This window comes from Zootoca vivipara, chromosome 3, assembly GCF_965207765.1.
Source record: "Zootoca vivipara chromosome 3, rZooViv2.hap1.1, whole genome shotgun sequence".
Classification (NCBI taxonomy): domain Eukaryota; kingdom Metazoa; phylum Chordata; class Lepidosauria; order Squamata; family Lacertidae; genus Zootoca; species Zootoca vivipara.
Window position 1 is genome coordinate 37,430,391 of NC_142586.1, and position 9,311 is coordinate 37,439,701.

Here is a 9,311-nt window from a genome sequence, read left to right on the forward strand (position 1 = left end):
CCTGTGAAAGGATAACAAAGACTGGGACAGTGACTGCAGGTATTTCCGGGTGAACTGATCCCTAAATTCAATCTGAGGGTTTCCTAGGGGAGCTAGATAGGGGTGGCCCATCATCATTTCAAATGGGGACAATCCAGTGTCCTTCCGAGGAGCCACCCTCATTCTCAATAAGGCCAAGGGGAGATTCTTTGTCCAGGGCAACCCATTCTCTAGATACAGCTTGGTCAAATGTTTCTTGATTTCTCCATTTGCCCGTTCCACTTTCCCACTACTCTCAGGATGCCAGGGGGTGTGAAAGTTCCATGTGATTCCCACCGCCCTCATCACCTCTTGCATTGCCAATTGGGTGAAATGGGTCCCCCTGTCTGAGTCTATTGCTTCCGTTATCCCATAGCGAGGAAGAATATGCTCCAGGATGGCTTTTCCAACCACTTGGGCCGTGGCTCTGCGGCTGGGAAAAGCCTCAACCCACCCTGTGAGATGATCCTTAAACACCAACAAATACTTTTGCCCCCCTCTTTCTGGTAACTCAGTAAAATCTACTTGTATCCTTTGGAATGGCCACACCGCTAACGGTCGCCCGCCTCTTTCTGTCTTCCTGGCTCGGGCCTTATTAACCTTCTGACATATTAAACATTTCCATGCAATAGTGTGCGCCATGGGCCACATGTCCCTGCTCCAATACAGGGGTTTCACCAGATTAATCATTCCCTCCGTGCCCAAGTGGCTCCCCCCATGTATTTTCTCTAAAATGCTTAGCATCACCGATTTAGGAAGGACCATCTGTCTCTCTGGGGTTTCCCAACCATCTCCTTTCTTTTTCCATTCCTCCTTTTCCATATATTCCTTTTCCTTTTGAGTAAAGACTAAATCTTTCAGGTCCTGCGGATCTATCACCGGAACCTGTAGGACACATTGCCTAATTACTTCGTCTCTGGGCTCTCCCTCAGCTGCTTCTCGCGCCCTGAGGTCTGCCCATGCATTTCCCTGCTCCTCTGGACTATGTCCTTTGGTATGAGCTAAAATATGCACAATCCCTACTTTCCGTGGTCCCATTAGAGATTCTAGCAACCGTTCTAACAAGGCTACATGCTCAATCTGTTTCCCATCCGCCTTAATAAAACCTCTCTCCCTCCATGTTCTGCCAAAAGTGTGAACCACTCCCCACGCGTATCTTGAATCTGTCCATATGGTTACATCCAATCCTTTTGCTAATTCTAGGGCACGAGTCAATGCCATCACTTCACATTTTTGAGCTGACCAAGTGTTGGGGAGCGCCCCGCTTTCTATAGCCTCCCCATCTTCCTTTACCACTGCATATCCTGACCTCCTTCTGCCTTCCCTGACGTAGCTGGACCCATCCACAAACCACCTTTCTCCTTCCTTCAACGGCACTTCACTTAGATCTTCCCTTACTTTTGCCATCAATTCTATATCTCTCAGGCAGTCATGCTCATCTGGCTCCCATTCCTTTCTTTCTCCCCTAAGAAATTCCGCGGGATTCAAGTTCCTGTCTGTCCCAATAGTGATGTCTGAGCCTGTTCTCAAAATTCCCTCATATTGTACCAGACGTCTGTCCGTCATCCAGGTCGGAGCGGCTCCTGTCATGACCGCCCCGATCTGGTGAGGGCTGTGTACAATCAAGGCCCCCCCAAAAGTCAGTTTTCGGCTTTCTAGTACTAGTTCGGCTGCTGCGGCTACTGCTTGTATGCACGCTGGCCACCCTCTAACCACTGGTTCTAATGTTGTACTCAAATAAGCCACCGGCTGGTATCTTCCTCCCCTTTTCTGGGCTAGCACCCCCACTGCGGTTTGGGATGCCACTGTCACATATAGGTGGAAGGGCTGTTGTAAATTGGGTAGGGCCAATGCCGGACTGGCGATTAGGGATCTCTTAATTTCTTCCCATCTTTCCCTGTCTCCTTCATCCCACAATACTTCCTCTTCCTTCCCAGTCAGCTTCTTATTTAAGAATTGGGTTAGTTTTGAATATTGGTCTATCCATAATCTGCAATATCCCAGCAATCCCAACATTCTTCGCACATCAGTCCTAGTTCTCGGGGGTCTCAATTCCATGATACCTCTTACCCTGTCTGGATCCAATTGTCTGGTTCCCCCATCCAATATGTGCCCTAGGTATCTTACTCTCCTTTCTGTGAACTGCAGCTTTTCCCTTGATACCTTGACTCCCAGATCGCCCAGCCAATTCAACAATCGTATGGAATCCAATTTAACTTCTTTTTCCTTTTCTCCAATTAATAACACATCATCAACATATGACAAGATTTTATTGGGTTTGGTGGGTCTAAACTCCTTCAGCCTTTCCCCCAATGCCTGTCCAAACAACAGGGGACTCTCAGTATATCCCTGGGGCAAGACTGTCCATCTATATTGTCTCTTTTGACCAGTCTCCACATCCTCCCACTCGAAAGCAAACAGATCTCGACTCCCTTCATCTAGTGGGCATGCCCAGAAAGCATCTTTTAAGTCAATGACCGTGTACCATCGAGTGGAGGGAGGGATTCTACTTAACAGGGTGTAAGGGTCGGGCACTGTGGGAAATCGGGGTATAACTATCCCATTGACATTCCTCAAATCCTCCACCATCCTGTATTTACCGTCTTTCTTTTGAACTGCCAGGATGGGGGAGTTAAAAGGTGACATTGTGGGCTCTAGGAGCCCCTGACTCAAAAGGGCGTTTACTACTGGTTGCAGACCTATCCTTCCTGCTCTCTTCATAGGATATTGTGGGGTCCAGAGATGAGTAATTCCGGGCTTGACCATAATTTTTATAGGTTCCATATCTATTCTTCCCATAGTTTTCCCATCCACCCACACTTTGGGGTTAATCTGTTCTTCAGTCTCTGTTTGGAGCACATACATTGGTGTCCCTTGTTCTTCATCCATTAATCTAAACCCCAGGGGAACCATTAGATCCCTTCCCAGTAAATTTACCCCTGATTCTGGTATAAACAAAAGGGAACTTTCAACCCCCCATTTTCCTCGGGTGATTCTGCTTGGTTCTAACTGCTGTACTTCAGTTGGTTTCCCACTTACTCCCACAACCTTAATCGTTTTGGATGTTTTACTTACTCCCGGTATATTTACACAGACTGAAGATCGGGCTGCCCCAGAATCCACCAGAAACACAATAGGTTTCTGGGAGGGACCCACAAATAGATTCACCAATGGCTCATTCCGGGTCCCGGGGCCTGAGCCGGAGAGTCCCTATTCATCATACAAACTGTACAATTCAGCCCCCACTTCCCCCATTGTCCTGGTGGTCTGTGGCTGTTCCTGTCTCTGTCTAGGCACATCAGGTATTTGCTCCCGTGGTGTCCTACAATCCCTAGCAAAATGACCTATCCTTTGGCACCGGTAGCACATTATTCCCCCAGGCCTGGGTCCCACTCCCCTAGTTGGGCCATAGGAGCCTCTCCCTCTATATCCTCCTCTGCCCCGATATCCTTCTGTCATCCTCTGTTCCTTATTTTCTGTCCGTTCCTCTGACTTCTTTCCCCCTTCCCCCGCCTTCTGTATGGCTGCTACCATCATCTGACACTTCTGCTTTTGTTTCACAACATCCCTATTTACAAAAACCTGCTGCGCAGTTCTCACTAGTTCACTTATTGTGGCATTTTGCCAATCCATCTTTTGCAGCTTCTTCTGAATATCCGGCCAAGCTTTGGTAACAAACTGCATTTTCAATAAGTTATCAAAAGCTGGCGAGTCTGGTCCCACTCCAGAATATTTGGTCAGATGTTCCCTGATCCTTTGTACAAAATCTCCAGGTGACTCTTCTTTAGTCTGACTTACCTCAAATGCTTTAGTGAGATTCGTGCTTTGTGGCACTGCAGTCTTAATTCCTTCTATAATCATTTCTTTTAAATCTTTCATGTGTGTCCTGTGATCATTATTATTAGGGTCCCAATTGGGATCCGTCATTGGATATTTCACATCAGGTGCTACTACTGGGTGGGCGGGCTGCAGTGCATGTTGCCGGGTTTCCCAGTATGCCATTGCTGCCCTTCTAATCATAGCCCTTTCCTCTGGGGTGAAGAGGTGCCCCAGAATGTACATTAATTCAGTGTAGGTATATAGGTGAGGTCCCATCCACATCTGTAGCAGGCTTGCTACTTCTTGACTATTCTCATGTAATTTTGGTAGGGTTTGCTTAAGTTCCCTCAATTCCGAGGGTTTGATGGGACTCACTACATATACCATCACTGGATTTCCTGCCGCAGTCAGTCCACCCGGGGTCTCTCGAAGTGGGAACGACTGTATGGATGACTGACTATCAGGCTGGTTGTCAGGTCCAAAATTGCAAGCCATTCGAGGGGTGGGGGGGCTGAGTGGAAGATTAATCACATCCTTCTTCAGTTGGTCTATTCTTTTCCACATACGGGGATGAAGGGGGGCCGCTGGGGTGGAGGTATGAAAGGGAGGTGCGGTCGGTTTAGACGTCCCCAGGGAATATTCTGGGGGCTCATCATCCATTCCCAGACTAATTAGTGCCAAATCTGGATTCAGTAATGACCCTGCCCCTCCTTCCTGTGCCTGGTGGTTGTCTGGTTGGTTGGGAATCCTTTGTGTGCTGGCCGGTACCGACACCATCTCATCCTCCGACTCTTCCTTTTTCTCCTTTAGGGGAAATTGTTTTAAAGGAGGAGGAGGATCTGGGCCAAAAAAGGTTATATGGGACCATAATTCGATGTATGGTTTTTCCCTATCCTTCTTAGACCTAATCAAATAGTACTTCAGCTGTTTTATCCAATATGGATCTGTTTCTCCGTTGGAGTTCCAATTAAATTCCCCTCCTGGCCCTATAGGGTATTCTGGCCATATTATCCGGCAGAGATTTATCATAGTTGCCTTAGATAGTCCCTGGCTGTATGGCTTGATTTCCTTTTCATCCCACTGTAACAGTACTTGTCCCAACGGGCTATTGGGGTCAATGGGATCCTTGTCCCTTGTCCCTGACGTTCTTCTACACGTACTCTGTGCCTTCCCCATAGCAAAATGTCTCTCAATCGCTCACACAAACGCACGGAATCGCCTGGCCGTTCCCCTCGCGGGAAGACGGAACCGCAAGCTAATCCTCTCGCCGGGTCCCGGGCCCCGGTCCACACTCACGCGTCCGTTTGGAACCTCTCTTTCACACAGAGACTTCACACATACACAACCCTCCTTCTCCCAAGTCTTTTCCTTCTCAGGAAATCACACAATACTCACCCCTTTCAGTCCAGTGCCTCCTTCTCGGTGGCTGGTGAAACTGGCAGGCGTCCCTGCAGGGCAAGGCAGTCCCTGACTGCAACGGTCCCTGACCGCTTCCTTTCTCTTATCTCCCTTAGACACACTTAAATCGGTTCTCCGTCGTCCAGCCCTCGGGATCTGTCACCACGGGGTCCGGACAGTGGGTCTCTCCGAAAAGAACGGAGTGCCGGCCGACCCTCTCCCGAGATTCCCGTCGTGCAGACCGTCGAGGGCCCCACGTTGGGCGCCAAATTGTGAGAAGTCCCTTACGTGGACTTGCAATCAGACAAGGAGACACCGAAGTAAGTCTTACCAGTTCCTCTTTATTGTAACGCGTTTGCAAAGGCGGGCTCCTCGACCTGAGTGGTACGAAGAGCCCCGAGCAATGTACAGGCTCAAGCTTATATCCCTACTGCTGCCGCCCCTCTTTTAGAGGCTTGGCTTACAATCTATCTGAGTAAGACACATTTCTATACATTAACCAATCTACGCTCGCTATTTTAAAGTTTAACCTTATTAGGAAGCAAGCAGGGGCTATACTTCCTTATCTATACCCTAACTTAGCTGACATAGCACCCTTTAACTTTGGCTGACGTGGCACCCTGGAACTTTCCACTGAGTTTTGAGACACATCCTGTCTTAGTCTTTCTCACACATACATCTGTTGGGATTACGGAGCTCCTTTTGCCTTTTGCACATTCAGGACAAATAAAGGGTGTTTGAGAGGTTTGTTTGTTTGTTTGGCAAGCTTTGTAAAAGAAAAAGTCAATGGAGAAAATAAAAAGGTGGAATTTGAGTTACTGTGAATCTACAGGAGCTTTGTATGTCCACGTGATTGTATGTGTGCTAAGGGTTTATAGCTGCGCTTGTGTGTATATGGCCCCCACCTGCTTTCTACACATTAATACAGCCCTCAGCATGAGAAATGTTCCCCAAGGCTGGTTTCTAGAGTTTACCCAGAGTGTTTAACAGAAATGGTAAAAATGTGACCCTGTATCCATGCCCCAAACCATTGGGTCGAAATATCCATGCCCCAAACCATTTGTCTATACACATGTTTTCTGATTTGAACAACAAAAGGGTTAAAGGATACAGCATTTCATTTTAAAGGATCAACCACTCTCTGTATATGTATATATGAGCAGAAGGAAATTTTGGAGAAGACCATCTGAGAGGATCTGCTTAGAAAAGGGCAGGTCTCCAAGGCTTAGGACCCCGGTTGCTAACTTGCTAAGCAGCACCATATATTTCAAACAGCTGCTGAGTCAGCCCCCTAACTTTCCAAAAGGGTATTTAAACAGAAGAAAGACATCTCTCCTAAAATATTTAAAGTCATATGAGCATAAATAAATTAGTCTGCGGCTTGGAAAGATCCTGACATGGTAGACATTAAACTCTAATTAGTTATACTAAAGTCTGCAATCCTTTTGATTAAAAGGTTAGACCAGCGAGGGAGAGACAGCTGTTTCAGTGCAATTTTGGCATAGCACAGCAGAACAGATATTATTCTTCCTAAGCACAAGAAGAAAAGTGCATTAAAGAAAGCACATCAATCCATAGCTTAGCTATGACAGAGGGGGTGGGGCAGGCCTTACCTTGCAATACAATCCACTGTTTTCAGGACCATCAAAAGCACCAAGATTTCAGTGTGAAGTATCATGAAAGAGTACATCTCCTGACCTAGGTAAAGGGACCCCTGACCAGTCGTGACCGACTCTGGGGTTGCGGCGCTCATCTCGCATTATGGGCCAAGGGAGCCGGCGTACAGCTTCCAGGTCATGTGGCCAGCATGACAAAGCTGCTTCTGGCGAACCAGAGCAGCACACGGAAACACCGTTTACCTTCCCGCCGGAGCAGTACCTATTTATCTACTTGCACTTTGACGTGCTTTCGAACTGCTAGGTTGGCAGGAGCTGGGACCGAGCAACGGGAGCTCACCCCGTCGCAGGCATTCGAACCGCCGACCTAACTGATATTAAATGTCAATGCTTTCAAAAAATCTCTCTGTTGGTATCTTGCCAAGATATTCCAGAGTACAAAACTCTGTGTTTTAAGCTCCAGTCCTAGACCCACTTATCTGGGAGTAAATCCCATTGAACTCGATGTGGTTTATTCCTGAATAGACACATTTAAGATAGCACCTCACATCTTTCAAATTAGGGATTAGGATGCTGTGGCTTTCCAGATTTTGCTGGACTGGCAGGGTATAGCCATTACCCGTGATTTAACCTTTCTTGTGTTTTTCCCCATTGTAGTGGCAGTGCACATGTGGACCACGGAGTTCAAGGACCGGCAGGTCTGTTTCTGGTCCGATAATCAGGCTGTGGTGAGTGTTTTGGCAAAGCAGTCATCCCGCTCCAGTAGAGATTCTGCCCTGTTACGCATGTCTGTGCTGCGGTGCCTCAAATTTAATATTGTATTTTCTGCCTGTTTTATTCCTGGCGCTAATAACGATATTGCTGGTGCCCTATCCCATTTTCAGATGGAGCGCTTCAGATCCCTGGCTCCAGATCCCCAGCAGCTTCCGGAATATTTCCTGGTTCAGCTTTGGAACCTTGGCAGCAGCTAGTCTTTCAGGGAGTAGTAGCATCTGTTTCTCCTTCCACACTGAGGTATTATAAGAAGGCCTGGATGGACTTTTTAGCTTTTAGAGCACAGCTTTTGACTAGCGACAGTACAGAGTCACCATCCACACAGCAGGTGTTGCAGTATTTGGCTCACCTGCGTTTTACGGGTCTTGCTGTGAAGTCCATCCAAATTCAGTCTTCTGCCATTTCATTTTTCTGTAAATCCCTCTGTTCTAGAGACCCTTGTGCAAAGTTTGTGGTGTGCAAGGCTCTTGAGGGCTGGGCCAGGTTGCAGCCACCTAAGTTGCCAGGTAGGAGGCCGATCACATTTGATATTTTATGAGCTGTGCGCACCAAGCTGAGACTAATTTGCTGGTCTATTTAGGAGACAAGACTCTTTTCGGCAGCCTTTTTTTGGTGCACTGCGTGTGGGTGAAGTGGTGCTGGAGTCATCCCAAGGAAGGGCTCCCAGGGGCTTGCTTTTGCAGGGCGTTCAGCTGTCTGATGCTGAGCTGGTGCTCATTATACGAAATTCCAAAACGGACCAGTTAGTAAATAAATTTACTAACTTCTTTATTGAGAGATACACGTCATTCTACATGGTTTTCTGATATTATCCTCAGGCATATAGGGATTGCAATGGATTCCCTTCTTCTATCAGATGAGTCACACATCTTCTCATCAAGCAGAGAATGTTAGACCATGAAATCCAGAAACTCTACCATTTGTATGTTCATCTGCTTACTTAGGACTGCAGCCCCACCATGGTGCAATGCCTAATTACTTCTATGATTTAGATACTCCAATGCATTGCAGAACTTTTATGCCAGCTCATCTAAATGCATTGCCCTCATCTGTTTTGTTCAGAAGGTTTCAAAAAAATCCCCTTCCAGAACAGATGCTGCTCCTGTTATGAGAAAACACCAGATACAATACATCACTTAATTATGGACTGCCCTCTTCTCAACACCCTTCACAGAGATCTCCTAGTGACTCCCTTACAGCTTAAAATATTGGTTTACAAAAAGTCTGTAATCCAGTATTGGTTTGGAGTGTTTAGCCAAGATCTTTAAAGCTAAAGCTAAAGTTGCATGGTTTATTCAATGGTGGCTATCTAGCCTTTTATATATTGTATTTGTTTGGCTTATCAACATATTTGTATGGTTTTATGATTTTATTGTTTAAAATTATGCCACTAATAATAATAATAATTTATTATTTATATCCCGCCCATCTGGCTGGGTTTCCCCAGCCACTCCGGGTGGCTTCCAACAAAATATTAAAATACACTGGTCTGTTAAACATTAAAAGCTTCCCTAAACATGACTGCCTTCAGATGTCCTCTAAAGGTCTGGTAGTTGTTTTTCTCTTTGACATCTGGTGGGAGGGCGTTCCACAGGTCAGGTGCCACTACTGAAAAGGCCCTCTGCTGGTTTCCTCTAACTTGGCTTCTTGCAGCGAGGGAACCACCAGAAGGCCCTCGGCGCTTGA